Source organism: Crinia signifera, chromosome 11, assembly GCF_055691185.1.
Source record: "Crinia signifera chromosome 11, ASM5569118v1, whole genome shotgun sequence".
NCBI lineage: Eukaryota > Metazoa > Chordata > Amphibia > Anura > Myobatrachidae > Crinia > Crinia signifera.
Genome location: NC_139227.1, coordinates 83,444,733 through 83,461,252, shown reverse-complemented (window position 1 = coordinate 83,461,252; position 16,520 = coordinate 83,444,733). Strand labels below are relative to the sequence as shown.

At 47.8% G+C, this 16,520-nt stretch overlaps 1 long non-coding RNA gene across 4 annotated transcripts in view; it reads left to right on the top strand.

Moving 5' to 3' along the window:
• Positions 1 to 13,506, top strand: part of LOC146045763 (uncharacterized) — a 50,119-nt gene extending 36,613 nt beyond the window's left edge. For all 4 annotated transcript variants that reach the window (XR_014465590.1, XR_014465591.1, XR_014465589.1 and 1 more), the window contains 3 exons: positions 2,961 to 3,096; positions 11,302 to 11,392; positions 13,440 to 13,506. This is a non-coding gene — a long non-coding RNA (uncharacterized LOC146045763). The remainder of the gene's footprint in view (positions 1 to 2,960; positions 3,097 to 11,301; positions 11,393 to 13,439) is intronic.
• The last annotated feature ends 3,014 nt before the right edge of the window (positions 13,507 to 16,520 follow it).

Genomic DNA, 16,520 nt, shown 5'->3' with positions numbered 1-16,520 from the left:
AGAGACACTGAGGGGGGAGTTAGAGAGTGGGTGAGGGCAGAGAGGCTGAGGGGGGAGTTAGAAAGAGAGGGTGAGGGCAGAGTCGCTGAGGGGGGCGTTAGAGAGAGGGTGAGGGGGGAGTTAGAGCGAGACGGTGAGGGCAGAGACGCTGAAGGGGGAGTTAGAGAGAGGGTGAGGGCAGAGAGGCTGAGGGGGGAGTTAGAGAGAGGGTGAGGGCAGAGACTCTGAGGGGGGAGTTAGAGAGTTAGGGGGAGATTCTCTAAGAATCTCCGCCCCCCTTCGCCGCCCATCACATATTTAATTATCGCATATGTTGTAACATATGCGATAATTAAGGCAAAGGACAGCTCTTGCGTTAAGAGCTGTCCTTTGCGGTGAGAGTCGCTGCTGCTGCTGCGCCCGGCTCTCCTCCTCCCTGCACCCGGAAGAGGATCAGTGCAGGGAGGAGGTCACAGGTCCGGGCAGCACAGCTCTGTGCTGCCCGGACACAGGTGAGGGGGCGATGCGGGGCGGCGAGGGGGTCGGCGCGGGGCGGCAGAGGGTTGCGGTAGAAGCCCATTGGCTTCTATGGGCCACCCCCTGCCGCCATATTTACAGCATCCCAAAATGCGGTAAAAACCCTGATAACGGGGTTTTTACCGCATTTTTCGCTTAGAGAATCTCCCCCTTAGTGAGGGCAGAGAGGCTGAGGGGGGAGTTAGAGAGAGGGCAGAGACACGGAGGGGGGAGTTAGAGAGAGGGTGAGGGCAGAGACGCTGTGGGGGGAGTTAGAGAGTGGGCGAGGGCAGAGAGGGTGAGGACAGAGACGCTGAGGGGGGAGTTAGAGAGAGCAGCAGTGTGGGCATGGATGATGGGGGGTGGTGCGAGCGATGGTAAGGCAGGAGATAGTGGGGGTGTGCTGTTAGGCTATTGGCCCTGGGGTGGTATGTGTATAACGCTTAATCCTTAAGCAGTGCAAACGCAGGAGGAGGTGCATTCCACCCCGTGCCTCCATTTGCAATCGCTGGCTGCTCTATACCGCAAGCACCTCTGCAATCAGCAGAGGTGTTCGTTGCGCATAATATGGGTTGGATCGTACTTACCCAATAAGTAAGAGATTTGATGTTCCGGTCTCTCGGTCTCCAGTACTTGATGGGCGTTGGAGAACATACCGTAGTTGTTAGTTGAGGGGCGATGTTCTGCCACCTTGTGTAATTCGGGCTGACGGAGGAGCCAGGTGTTCTTCTGGAAGCTGGACGTTGTTATGTGGCTACTGATGGAGGTATCGGCTGCTCCTGTGTGAGATGATGTTATACCTCCTGCACCTGGGGAAGTGATGTTACCTTCACTGTGGCGGCTGCAGGGAGAAGCTGGGAGTGAATGGGTCCTGCAGATGTTCTAACTTCTCCCAATCGATTCCCGTGAAGAATGGATGTTCTCTGATGTTGCCGTTCTCACCCAGACGCATCTCAGGGTCACCACACAGGAGCTGGAAAGAGGAACAGGAGTGTAACTAAGGGGGTTATTCTGCTTGGTGCGTGGGACCGTACACGGTCGGTTCAGGGTTTTTTTGCATCTGCGCATACGTAGCTTTCGCTATGCGCATGTGCAGTGACCTCAAACCGCTCACGAACGGGTCTCTCCGTGCGAAAAAACCTGTCCGCAAGAGTACGGTCATTGTGGGCGGCATGTGGGCGTTTTTATGGGAGCGGCCGGAGTAATCAGGAAAACTGGGCGTAAACATGGGCGTACAGGGGGGTGTGCACACAAAATGCACGGTGCCACAACCGTCTCGATCGGCGAATGCACCGTGAATTTTGGACCAAAAACAGGTGGACGCCAAAGAGTGCTCCTGACCACTCTTAGAGCTACCGCATGAGAGCGGACGCCTGGGTCTGCTAATTAATGCCGAATACAAGTAAATTACATACACCTGAATGCAATAAGCAATGCTGCAATAACCATCTCACCAATTCAGAAAGTGTTTTTGTATACTTTAAAAAGCAGGACACTCAATTCACAGAAGTCGACGTGTGTCAACTTTTTTACTGTAACACAAACATACCAGTTTTTTATTAGGAAAAAGACACAAACCACATCTAAGAGCAACAATGATGTTTTTGGACTCAATTTCTACTTGCACTGTGGCGTACGTTCAGATATACGGAAGGTGACGGTGTGAAAACGGACGAGACCCGTCCGTAAACGGTGGCGTACGCTCTGATGTACGCCAGGTGTCGGTGGCTAAGAGGGAGATCCGTCCGTGCACGGTGGCGTACGCTCAAGTGTACGCCACTCCCCATTGTGACCATCCGTGTGTGGCTGTTCTGTGGGCGGACTTACGCTCACCGTGAGCGTACAGGAAACGTACGGTGTGACGGACCGTACGCACGTTTCACCGATCCGATTAGAATAAGGCCCTAAGTTTCTGTTTATCTGCAGTCTGATTTCTTACAGTACATATATAGGAGACATGATTTTAGCATCAAAGAAAAGAAGCATTATACTGTATTGCCCTAATCAGAGGATGTGTGTCTATGTAGTTTAGTATTCTTTCCCCTAACCTCTAGCAGGTTACTGCTTATCATGGTACCATTGGGGGTCATTCACTGGACTTGATTTGCTTATATTTGAATAGAAACAGGGAAAATGCCGGTGCTGTATAACGTGACCAGTAGTGTATGTCAGTGGTACAGTGACTCCTGCAGCAGGCATTGATCTGGCTTGGAGTTTCCTTCACTTATTTGTGTGTGTCAGGGAGCCAGTAATGTAATCTGACGTATGTAACTACGTATAGCTTCCCCATGTACAGCTACATGACCGCTCGTAGAACAACTACATGGCTGATACTAGAGAATGGGGGTTCTGTATAAATAACAGACGCTGACACATTGTTCATGGCCTCTTTGTTACCTAGTGCTGAATGCTAAGTATGTTCTCACACTCACCTCTTCAATGATGTTTCTTGTATTCGGGCACAGATGACAGCCCGCCAAAGCCGAGATGCGGCACTCCTCGGGGGATTTTCCTGTTGACATCTGGAATAGCACCACACCGAAGGAGTACCAATCCACTCCCGCATTATATCGGTCTCCCATGATGATCTGTCATTAAAAGGTAAGAAGTTCACTACATTACACTTCATAAACAGGACAGCAGATCTGGGCACAATACGCCTGCCATCAGATGTTACACTGACAAATAATTCCATACATGTGAGATGAATGAGAAATCAGATCATGTTTATCATATATAGGCATACTGGGCACACAGTTCCCAGGACAGACATGCTGGGCACACAGTTCCCTGGACCGACATGCTGGGCACACAGTTCCCAGGACCGACACTGGGCACACCATTACCAGGTTAGACATGCTGGGAACACCATTACCAGGTCAGACATGCTGGGAACACCATTACCAGGTCAGACACGCTGGGCACACCATTACCAGGTCAGACACGCTGGGCACACCATTACCAGGTCAGACACGCTGGGCGCACCATTACCAGGTCAGACACGCTGGGCACACCATTACCAGGTCAGACATGCTGGGAACACCATTACCAGGTCAGACATGCTGGGAACACCATTACCAGGTCAGACATGCTGGGAACACCATTACCAGGTCAGACATGCTGGGAACACCATTACCAGGTCAGACACGCTGGGAGCACCATTACCGGGACAGACACACTGGGAACACCATTACCAGGTCAGACACGCTGGGAGCACCATTACCGGGACAGACACGCTGGGTACACCATTACCGTGACAGACACACTGGGAACACCATTACCGGGACAGACACGCTGGGCACACCATTACCGGGACAGACACACTGGGTACACCATTATCGGGACAGACACGCTGGGAGCACCATTACCGGGACAGACACACTGGGAACACCATTACCGGGACAGACACGCTGGGAACACCATTACCGGGACAGACACACTGGGTAAACCATTACCGGCACAGATATGCTGGGAACACCATTACCGGGACAGACACACTGGGAACACCATTACCGGGACAGACACGCTGGGTACATAATGGGAATAGAAATTTAATTAATTTATGTACAGATTAATTCTGGGGCTTTGGTATTAAGAATGGAAATGTGACATTGTCTCCTCCATATCCACCTTATCACATAGCCCCTCAAATTTATTATAGCCTCACCTCTGGGGCAATGTAGCCACGTGTTCCAGCGTAGCCAGAGGCTCTGGGTTTGTTCTCGATCGCCAGCCCGAAGTCGGTGATTTTAATATGGCCGTCATGAAGCAGGATGTTCTCTGGTTTGATGTCTCTGTAAAAGGAACAATAAGTATTTTGTCATTAAGTACTTGTTTGCATACATCATAAGTGTCTAAGGCTGCAGATACGTCCTCAGACACATATTAAGGCAAAGTCTCCTGGTGCGTCTTAGGTGCATTGTGTTGCGAATAAGAAGTGTTTGCTGGCAGATGCTGGATGCTGGCAGAGTTGCTGTCCTTCCTGTATATTTGCACTTGCATGCATATAATCTTATAATCAGATCCACATATACACCGCTAGCATTGCTCCCAATGTCTGAGATTGACTTGAGTTGTCTCAATTTGCTGGCTCTGCCCTGATGCCATGATTGGGACTGCATTATCCCAGGTGTCTGGCAGTTGAGATGTATTTCCCTGTGGCCCAGATAGAAGTGGGTGTGGTAGTGACAGGGTGGTAGGAGGGGCTTTGGAGGGATGTAATGGTCAGGCTAGAGCTGCACACAAAGGGGTGTATATATATAGGAATCCCAAATTATCTTTTCTTCTATGTTTATTTAAATGAGGAAAGAAAGAAAGTTACCGATGGATGAAGCCCATCCTGTGGAAGTACTGGAGACCGGACACTATCTCGGCAGCGAAGACTCTGTTATAGAAGAAATGTAACAACATTGTAATATCCCAAATCAGCCATTGTGTATGGGCAGGATAGAGAGATACAGTGTGGGATGGGGAACAGTGTAAGAGCTGTAGAACACGAAAGGAAGACAAATACGGGTAGAATAGAATTCTAGCAGGAAGAGACAAATTGATGGACGTCCAACAAGGAATCCTGGTACTTATGTATTATCTGGACTCCCATGTTAAATGCACCCCATTTTTTCATACCCCTACTATCCAACTACGCATGGAGTTGATTTTCTATAGTGTGGCGAGCGCAGCGAGCCCCGCGAGGGGACGCGGTCTCATAAGAAAAACGGGAGTCCAGATATTACATAAGTACCGGAATCCTATATCACACAGAGTTATACACCAGATTATGCATAGATCGTACGTTGTAGCCGTAGACTCAAGACGCCCTCTTGATTGCAGCAGGTCAAACAGGTCTCCACCGCTGGCGTAGTCCATGACGAATGCCAAGACGTCTTCATTCTGGAAGGTCAGAAGTCCATGTGCTAAGAAGGGGCTCCCAGATGTTGATTGTAGGGCTCTGGTCTCCATCCACGCCTTCAATTCTTCTCTATCTGACAGTCCGTTGTTGTTCAAGAGTTTAATGGCGACATCCGTCTTGGTGATGTTGTCGTGCGCCAGCAGGACCACTCCGTATGTGCCTCGGCCTAACTCCCGACGGATGTCATATCTCTCCAGGAATTGAGATTCGTCCTCGGGGCAGTCTGGCGGTGAGATGCTGCTTGGTCCTTGCGGAGTAAAATAATAGATTAGGAATTTATTATTCAACAGATAAGGAGATAGGGCACGATTCAAACTTACAGCGTAGCACACTATAGGGTTTTACAAAGCTACTTCTAGCTAATCGGAACCACCAGGCCTCATTGAACAGTAAGCCCAAGCTCCTGAATACACCTTTAATTAAGTATTCCTACGTGGGGCACTCCAGCCTCTCTGCCCTTCTCCTGTCTGGTCCGGTCTCTCTGCCCTTCCCCTGCCTGGTCCGGCCTCTCTGCCCTTCCCCTGCCTGGTCCGGCCTCTCTGCCCTTCCCCTGCCTGGTCCGGCCTCTCTGCCCTTCCCCTGTCTCGTCCAGACTCTCTGCCCTTCCCCTGTCTGGTCCGGCCTCTCTGCCCTTCCCCTGTCTGGTCCGGCCTCTCTGCCCTTACCCTGTCTGGTCTGGCCTCTCTGCCCTTCCCCTGTCTGGTTCAGTCTCTCTGCTCTATCCCTGCGTAGTTTGGACTCTCGGGCTCTGTCTGATCCAGGCTCTCTACCCTTCCCTTGTTCCCTTGCAGTGCCTTAGCCCTTCCCTCTGCTTATGTAGGCTTTCTGTCCTTCTACACCTACCACCAATGTTTTCTATGTGCCCCCAGACTTCAGACACAGTATTGCCCTGCACCTTGATCACTTTTGAGTTTAATAATTTTGTTGCGTAACTGAATAGTGCCTATTTAATATTGTAGGAATGGAGCATGTGCATTTATGTGTTGTAAGGAACTGTTAGTGATGCATTCTCATGCAAATTTAAGCAGGTAAATTATTGCTAGTGATCAAAAGGATTGCCTGGGGTTCTAGTGACCAAGCCAATTCCTCTGAGCTAATCCTGTAGTTACTGGCCATACCGTTCTGCCACTAATCACATCGCCTGTAGTACATTTGTAATGGCATTGAGCTACAATAGATGCCAACCATTACATTCGCCTGATGGGCCCTTCATGTCCAAGTTTGACACGGGATATAATGCGTTTTGTTGTCCTATAAACAGCCTGAAAGGGTTTGCATCTGTATTCCTATATGTGAAATTCATGTTAACATACATTACTTTAGATTAAATATCTAATAATAGATTAAATATCTAATAATAGATTAAATATCCAAGTCCATAATTAAATGAAGGGAAAAAACCGCCATGACACCATGGCGGGGGATTTACTAAGATGTGTATTCTACTTCACATGTGATGTTGCTATGGGCAACCAATCAGATCCTGTCTTCTAGAGGATGCTAAATAAATAAGAAGTAGATTCTGATTGGTTGCCCATAGCAACATCACATGTGAAGTAGCATACACATCTTAGTAAATTTCCCCCCATGAGTCATTACACCGGGTGACACCAGCCCTACATTCTTCAGTTATCACCATGGCTGTCTTCCCCAGGGGGGTTGGGCTGTCACGTATAAATGCAGGCACTGCCATCCTGGGTATTACCACCTTTAGTGCCAGTAAACCTAGAGCTATTCTGTAAACCCCCTGATATTTGGGTGTGGGGTTAATGAAGTAATAATCATAGTAATGTTAGGATTAGGCTAGGTAAAGGTAGAAGAACATTCATACTGTGTTTTCATTGTGTAAATAACACTGCGAATGCCGGCATATGCCTGTCACCAAACTGAGCTATACTGTAGGTTACAGCACCTTTGTAGTTGTGCACCTTTCTCCATAAATATTACAGTAGTTTTACTAATCCTTTTTTTTGAGACTGTCTTTATCTGAATAACTGTAGTAACCAATGAAATGAATATAAATTACAAATAAAACATTATTAATAATTTTTTTATATAAACAATATTAAACTTTGCCAGTGTGAAAATGAACTACAGTGCAAGGACATCCAACTACATTTCCGCTTACCTGGTCTTGGCTGATCTTCATCCGGGTCTTTAGCCTCGCTTGCTGCTCTCTTTCTCTCTTCCAGCGATTCTTCCTCTCTGGATTTTCTTGATGAAGTGTTCTTCACTGTCTTCTGGTCTTTCTCCTGCATCTTGGTGCTGGACTCCTCAGGTGCTTCCTTTTCAGGCTTTCTTGATGTCTCCTTCCTGCACCTCTTCTTTCCGGCCATCTCCTCTGTGTTCTGGTCTGTCTTCTGTATCTTGCCGCTGGGTTCCTCCTCAGGTGCTTCCTTTTCAGGCCTTCTTGAGGTCTCCTTCCTTCTCCTCTTCTTCCCGACCATCTCCTCCATCTTCTGATCCGGCTCCTGCATCTTCCGACGGGTACACCTGATCCAATATGTGAACTTACCTCTGCTGATCTGGCTCCTGCGTCTTTCGACGGGTACACCTGATCCAATTGGTCGTTTACCTTTCCTGATCTGGCTCCTGCGTCTCCCAACGGGTACACCTGATCCAATAAGTTGACTTACCTCTCCTGATCTGGCTCCTGCGTCTTCCGACGGGTACACCTGATCCAATTGGTCAATTTACCTTTCCTGATCTGGCTCCTGCGTCTTCCGACGGGTACACCTGATCCAATTGGTCAATTTACCTTTCCTGATCTGGCTCCTGCGTCTTCCGACGGGTACACCTGATCCAATTGGTCAATTTACCTTTCCTGATCTGGCTCCTGCGTCTTCCGACGGGTACACCTGATCCAATAAGTCGATTTACCTCTCCTGATCTGGCTCCTGCGTCTTCAGACGGGTACACCTGATCCAATTGGTCAATTTACCTTTCCTGATCTGGCTCCTGCGTCTTCCGACGGGTACACCTGATCCACTAAGTCGATTTACCTCTCCTGATCTGGCTCCTGCGTCTTCAGACGGGTACACCTGATCCACTAAGTCGATTTACCTCTCCTGATCTGGCTCCTGCGTCTTCCGACGGGTACACCTGATCCAATAAGTTGATTTACCTCTCCTGATCTGGCTCCTGCGTCTTCCGACGGGTACACCTGATCCAATTGGTCAATTTACCTTTCCTGATCTGGCTCCTGCGTCTTCCGACGGGTACACCTGATCCAATTGGTCAATTTACCTTTCCTGATCTGGCTCCTGCGTCTTCCGACGGGTACACCTGATCCAATAAGTCGATTTACCTCTCCTGATCTGGCTCCTGCGTCTTCAGACGGGTACACCTGATCCACTAAGTCGATTTACCTCTCCTGATCTGGCTCCTGCGTCTTCCGACGGGTACACCTGATCCAATAAGTTTACTTACTTCTCCTGATCGGGCTCCTGCGTCTACTGACGGGTACACCTGATCCAATAAGTTTACTTACCTCTCCTGATTCGGCTCCTGCGTCTTACGACGGGTTCACCTGATCCAGTAATTGGCTTTCTGTCTCCTGAAATCGCTTTTTCTCCCCTTCTCAATCCTCTGCTTGGGCTCCTGCTTCCTCCTCTGATGCTGTCTGCTGCAGAGATGCCAGTTGGAAAATAACTGCCACTCTCAGCTATGAAAGTGTATAGCTTGGGTCATGTGACCAGCTTGCTGCTCTCCCATATACACTCTATAGTATCCATGCTAATGGGTCTAATTTTATTTTTAGGATTTCTAAGTTGCTATAACTTACCCTGTTAATGTTATTTGTGCCTAATTTCAGTGAGATCCTATGTACATGTTCCTAATTTATAATCTAACTGCAGGAAAGGAACATTAAATGTACATAAATGTATGGCTGTAACTATTTCACCAACATAATACAATAGAATACAGCCCTCCGGGGTAGTGATAATCAGGTGCCTATGTTTTTTCACTTTTAAATACATCTACTAAAATATCTGTTTTATAGGGATGGCCGTTGTTGCCATTGCCATCGATGGCAATTCTGCAACTTGCCATCGATAGTGCTAAACTATGCAATGATGACCATCAATATTTTCACATATCGATGGTCATCCATTGTGTTTGATTGATTGGCCTGTGGGCCAATCAAAACATGGGGGACATGGCTTCGCTGGTGTCAGGGGGCAGAGCTATGCTCTGTGTCCCGGGGCTTTGAAAAAATAAAGCAAACATCGTTTTACTGTTCCATCGATGGAGGGAAAGCATCTGGTTCTCCCCCATCGATGGCTAAAGTATTCGACATTGGCCATGAACCATCGATGATTTCGAATCATCGATCGTGAATGGCCATCCCTACTGTTTTACTTTTGTCTGTATTGACATGTGAGATAGGAGTTAGGGATGGGAGTGGGGGAATAACAGATCCCCCAGCATGACCCCTTCCATCAGGTACAAGAGGATCTGCTCTTGGGCTTCCCCCTGTTTATGATTGTAGTCACCTGTGTTGAACTAGATAATTGATGAGAAAGCTGTTTCACTGCAGGTAACTGCACCTGGGAAGTCCGGGAGCAGAGCTTTCTGTACCTGATGGAAGGGTCCTATTGGACGGTCTGGGTACACGTGTATAGTGTTCTTCCTGTAACTGGGAAAGTGCTGCGTAAGCGGATAGCCTTTGGTGACCAGTGAGCCAGTCAGAGGGCTTTGTGTCTGACTGAAGTGATTTGGCATAGATGGATTATTGAGAGATATTTTATATAACACATATAACACATCACCATCTCTACACTTAGGCCCTGATTCTGGTTGACTCGGTAAGCTGTGAAACTCGCAGCGTACCGAGTCCCAGAGGGCCTGCCCCTGCCGAATCACCACCGTATCACCTTGCAACCATGCGAGGGGAAGTGTCACGAATACACATACCCTCTCATGTGCCCGCAGCAGGAGAAATCATTTGATGATCACCGACCATCGATTGACTGATCCAGGCCACGCAAATATAAGTCAGTGGCCGTCCGAAACCAGGACGGACGGCTGACGTCATCCGCCTGCCCGACGTCATGTGTCGTCAGCCGTCCAACCCTGGCACACCACCTGCTGCACGCAATCCCATAGGGACGGCCATGAAATGCTGAGCGTTCCCATGGTGGACACCCTACTCTGCTGCCCCACTCCCCTGGCCCACATTGGTCAGTGTGAACTGATCAGTCGCTGAGTTCAGTCGCCCAGGGACCCTGCACATGCGCATAATTCATTATGCGCATGCACGGAAAAAAACCATCGCTGGACCACGTGGGGGTGCAAATGAACAATATGACCCCCTTACTGTAACATTCATTTCTTATAGAGGAGCATTGCTTCCCATTTCCAGTTCTTGGGACAAGCTAACGTTGCACAATTTACAGGTCTTCTCACAGAAACACAAGTGAAATCCTAAGAATCATCTGTAGATATTTTATAATGTGTCAGTGAGTAATGAATATGCCTGTGCTCCAGCAAGGACATATGGAAAACATGCACTGCCAGTGTATGCAGAGGACTGGATCTGAGAACACTATAGTACAGTGATTGTGCGCCCCTCTGTCCCTGTTTCCCATTTCCACATATAAAATGCTGAAAGGGTGTTTCCTACAAAAATCCATGAAAAAAAGATGATAAATTGGTTAAAAATATATTTTATTACATTTAAAGCAGTTGGGAAGAGTGAGGTAGAAAGTATTTTTAAGTCCCAGATATTAGTCACCTTTCTCTGATGGTGGCAATAAGTGAGTTTCTGTTGCCCCAATAATAGGTAATAGACAATCCACCTTATTGCTGCATGTTAGTAACTAGACCCCTAGGTTGTGCACTATAGTCAGTATTGTGTGAATAGTGCAGTAATAACCTTTATCTATGTTACCCAGGTCTACTCGAGTACAACGGGTGATCAGCTGGCCACCTATGTGTACACCGAATATGTGCTGCACCTGGACCTGTTCTAGCATTATTTCAGAGGTGAGTTGTTAGGTAACTTATGAGTTTTCTGTGTCCTTCTTCCCTCCTGTCTCCTTACCCCTCACAGCCATTAACCTGGGTCAGAGGGAGAGTGTGTGAGATCTGTAGAGAGAGAGATGGCGACCATGAGCACAGACAGATAAAGGGCCTTATTCAGTCCTGTTCGCTAAGCTGCATATACTTGCAGCCTAGCAAACAGGTAAGCGCCCCCTGTCGGACAGATCAAAAATAAATAGGAGCCGTCTGTGGCGGATATGATACTGAGACCTGCCAATGCAATGGTTAAGGAAGATCAGTCAAAGACAGAATGAAAATCAGTGACAACAATTGTTTCCCCACAAACAATACATTTTTATTTAGTTGATTTTCTTCTGCAAAAGTGTGTACCAGCCAGGATTATTGAGCCAGCAATTGGGGCGTTGCAGAGTCAGGCGGGGAATTCATGTGTTCCGTTTGCTGCCTGCTTATGCCGACAAGTGTGTCCAGTCTCTCTCTGCCCCAACTCTCTCTCTCTCTCTCTGTACAAAGCATTGGCGGTACATCCCACTGACCATCGCATATGTAGATGATGTAGTTTGGAATGTCCATTCGGTTTCTTGCCTGCTCCCCCTAATAGTTCACTTCATCAGAGCATTCTGGCCCTTATTCTGGTTGGTGCGGTCGAGCCGCATATGCGGCTCCGACCGCACCAGACGAATCCCCGCCTACAAGACGGATCGGCACGGCCGTCCGTACACGGACGGCTGCCGATCCGCATGAAAATGGCGGGGCGTACGCCTCCACCATGTTGGGAGCTGCCCCCTGCATTCGATGGTCGATGACCATCGAAGGCAGGGCCGCACGCTCCCCCCGCTCACGCAAGCTTCGAGCACACGGACAATCGTCCGTGTGAAAGCTTGTATTGGGGCGGGCAGCTGACATCCGGCGATGTCAGCTTTCCGCCCCCATCACTGGCGTCATAGCCTCATTACCATGCATACGCCCCGCGTTTGCATGGGAACGCCCATGAAACGCTGGGCGTATACATAGGGTAATGAGGCTATTAAGCCCCTCACACCCCTATACGCCCCCTTTGCGGCGTCTAAATTTTTTACACGGCGAATTCCCCTGCACATGCGCAGAGTGACCTCTGCGCATGTGCAGAGTGTAAACATCGGCGGTACGGCCGCACGCGGGCCGTACCGCTCAGATCAAAATAAGGGCCCAAGTGCTGTCACGCACCGGAGGATGTTTCTCCTCCATGAAAGTGGCATGGGCGTCTCTATGAAATGCTGGGCATTCCCATGGGATCGCAGCCAGGCCGATGCCTACTTGGGGTTCTCTATGCTTAACCATTGTTTCTGCCAGGGCTACACTATTCTTGCACCCATTAATAAGCAGTATGGCCCTTATTCTGGTTGGCTCACAAAGCAGTGTTATTTTGCTTCTTTGTGAGCTTTTTAGCACCGCCCAAATGCCCACACCCCGCTATTCGCATATTTTCCCAAAATCATTCGATGGTCGATTTCTGAAGCGCTCACTCCCTGGTGACTTTATTTAGTGGCACCCTGCTCCGTGAACATTGTGGGCAGCTGACATTCGGTGACGTCTGCTGCCGGCTCCCGGAAGGCAAGTAGCCACCCCCGTTCACTTGCTGATGCCCAGCATTTCCTGGGTGCATCCAATATTTTTGTGAGTACGCCCAGGAAACCCTGCGAAGGCCCCCTGCCCGCCTACTGTATGCCCACCCCGCTACGAGCACCTCGGAGACTATGCAAATCTCAGAGGACGCCCGCAGAGAAGAACGACTGATTAGATGTTTTCTTAAAGTAAACAAATGTATTCTACAATTCTACTGTATTATGTTACAACCAATGAACATTCTTATTGTACTCGTAATTAATCACTTTAAATTGAACACATTCAAATATCTGTACCATTTAATAACTCTCTATTCAACCTTTTGCTGTAACACCTAAGTGCTTAAATATCTATATTATTGCGCAATAATATGCAAACAAACTTACAAATCTTAAACTCTAAATAAGCGCTTTTGCCCTTTTTTTAGCCCTGACCCAATGTTCACAGTTCCGTAAAGCTGCAAGCAACTCAGAGTATGCTAAAGTGCAGATGAAGGTAAGTTTTAGGCTGTTCAACAGAGCTGTCACTTAAGTTTCTATGCTCCGCTCCACACAAGGTGAAATGGTTCTCCCAAATATATCATAGACCATGGATCTTCAATGGCCCCCCAGATGTTGTGAAACTACATGTTCCAACATGCATTGCCACATTTTTTTTCCTATAAGAGCATGCCAAAACTGTCAGGGCATGCTGGGACATGTAGTTCCACAACATCTGGAGGGCCACAGGTTGAAGACCTGTGTCATAGACCATTGTAAGTCTCCGGCCTGTGCTGAGCACCCTAGGGCTAGCTAGACAGCATATGGCAAGGGTCCTAAAGCTGCCAGATTCCTGCTATGGTACCATAGACCCTGGCTGCTACAGGCATTTGCAATAGCATGATCAGAGACTATAAGCTGCTAATAAAATGTAGTATTATACAGTATGTATGTACTCCTGGTAGTAAATGTAATGGGAGTTGATGGAAACTTTTTCTCTCCCCCAGGTCTCTGGAGCGTGTACCCAGCCGATCCCATCATCGTACCACTTATGGTCTCTCCAGTTGTTTCCCTCCCAGGATTTCACCTTTCACCTGCAGGTGTCACCTCCGGTAAGCTGTTCCGATCTACTCACCAGTGTCCTTAGTGCATTTACAACCAATACGCAGCCATCGGCTTGGGTTACACTGCGCCTGTCTTCCCAGAATCCAGACACCGATTATACTACATTGCCAGTATTAGTGTAAGGTCATTAGGCAATAAATGCGCCTTCTAGCACCTGACATCCCCCTCTATTGTCTGATACTTGTGCAGTGTTCATGCCTCATACGCAGGAGTCTTTTCTAACTGTCCCTCTTTCTGTCTCTCAGGGAGCAGCAGGATGCTATGACACTTCTCTGGATCCTTCACAAGTTACAGACTATCATTTCAGTTTTTACCGACTCTGAGAATGACGCGCTCGTTGAACAGCTGGGGAAAAAAAAAAAATTTCCTTTTTTTTTCCCCGTTGGGCACAGAAAACATGCCCGTGCCCCTCCCCCTCCATGCCCCCCAGACTGCGGGCAGTCGCGGGGTGACCCAAACCCCTCACTGGATGTGCAACACTGGACCAAACCAAGCAGCACTGGAATCAACTGGGCACAACTGGAAATCAGTAAACCATCACACTGGAGACACAGGGAACTATCCCCACGCAAGAAAAATGTGATTGATTTTCTGTATGTTAAATGTTATGTATGATTCTATTACAAACCTTCCCTTTATCTGTGACCCTCTCAATCCTTGATTGAAGTTACCAGGAAGACCCCATCTCCGATTGTTGTTAACCATCTCCGCAAGCTGTGTAGCTCAGCAGTCTGACCTGTTAGCTGCTGCCACTAAGCCAGAGGCTGCACAAGCCGTTTTACGTTACTGAGATATCTTTGTGCTCTATTGTATTTTATGTGAATCCTTTTTTTTTGGGTTCTTGTTTGTTTTGTATTTAATTCTCACCACAAAAGTGCACTTAATGTTAACATGGCTTGTGCCTCAAAAAGAAGGGGGGCAGTGATTAGTGCCAGATGGTGAATCTGCGCTCCCTAAACTGGGCACGCGGCGCGCCAGCGCTGTGCAAACAGATGAAGTGGTGACTTTATTATTAAGGACCCAGATACCAGACCCCCGATCGGTCTTTCTGACGTCATTTCTGCTCTTAATGTTACAATCCTGTAAGTATGGTTTTCTTACAGTTAATAAGACACTATCGCATTGTATCATTTTAACCCTTCCATGACTGGAGGTCCAGGCCTATAGTATTGGAAGGGTTAAACTGCCATTTTAGCTGGACCTATGAGCTCAAAGCATTTTTAATATTTGTTTTTATCAAATTTCCCAATTTGTATTTATATTTCCCTTGTTACTCTCCTTGCACTGTTATCCCCTTCCTCTTACCCTGTTCTTTGGGTCTGAAGTAAAAAAAAATATATATCTTGTCTGCATATAAATCCCCAAAATATAAATAATTATTTGTACTGTGACTGGTGTTTTGTGTTTTGTGACTGCAGAAACATTGATTTTGGAGGCACTGTAGACGCACACCACATAACACTACAGATAAAGGGGTTATTCTGGTTGATCGAGTCCACCAAACCCGGTCTTGCGAATGGTGGCCCGGCCACCACCCATTCGCAAGGGCTATTCCCTCACAGGGCCTGCAAATGGATGTTACACAGTAACATCCATACGTAGCCTACTGTAATCCACTCACATCATTCAATGGTTGGCGACCATCGAATGATGGCGAAGGTGCACGCATGTAAAAGTGACTCACACTTACATATGCGCGGATGCTCGGGAGTTAGCGGGCGGTCAGCTGACCCCCACAAGGGAGAATAGCCGCTGCCCGTCTGTCAGGGTTTTAGCAGTCGGGATTCCGACGTTGATGTAATTACTGTCGGAATCCTGACTGCCGCTCAGTCATCCGGCACCTATAAAGACAACCTGGTGCCACTGGGGAACAGAATATAAATCAGAAGCCACAGAATGTTGCTGGGACCCCTTACTGCGCCAAGCCATCACCCTGCCAGAATAAGCCTTGTAGGCTTGGGTTTGCTCTGCTTACCTGAACCAGTTGCTGCTGATGTTGTTGCTGTTGATTGTAGGTTACTATTATTCTTATTGCGTAGATTTTTGATAGACTTATACAATAATGAGTTTATCATATGTATGACCTTTGAGTATAAATAACCCTGTTCCAATATAAACAGGAGATTGTTATCTGATATAATACAATATTCATTTAATAATATGTATGGACAAACTCCCTTTCATTGAAATCACATTGGTCAGGTGGAGAATGTGAAGGAAAGCTGTGAGACTGGAGACCAAGGAGCATTTTATTCACCTAACAGATAAAGTTATAGACATGCCCAAGGCAGGAAAGGCTACAAGATAATAGCCAATAATAAAGGCCAAGTGCTCTGATGTCCCACTGTAGGATCAGTGGTGAAATGTAAGCTACTGTATGACCTGCTGCCCAGGTGCTGCCTAGA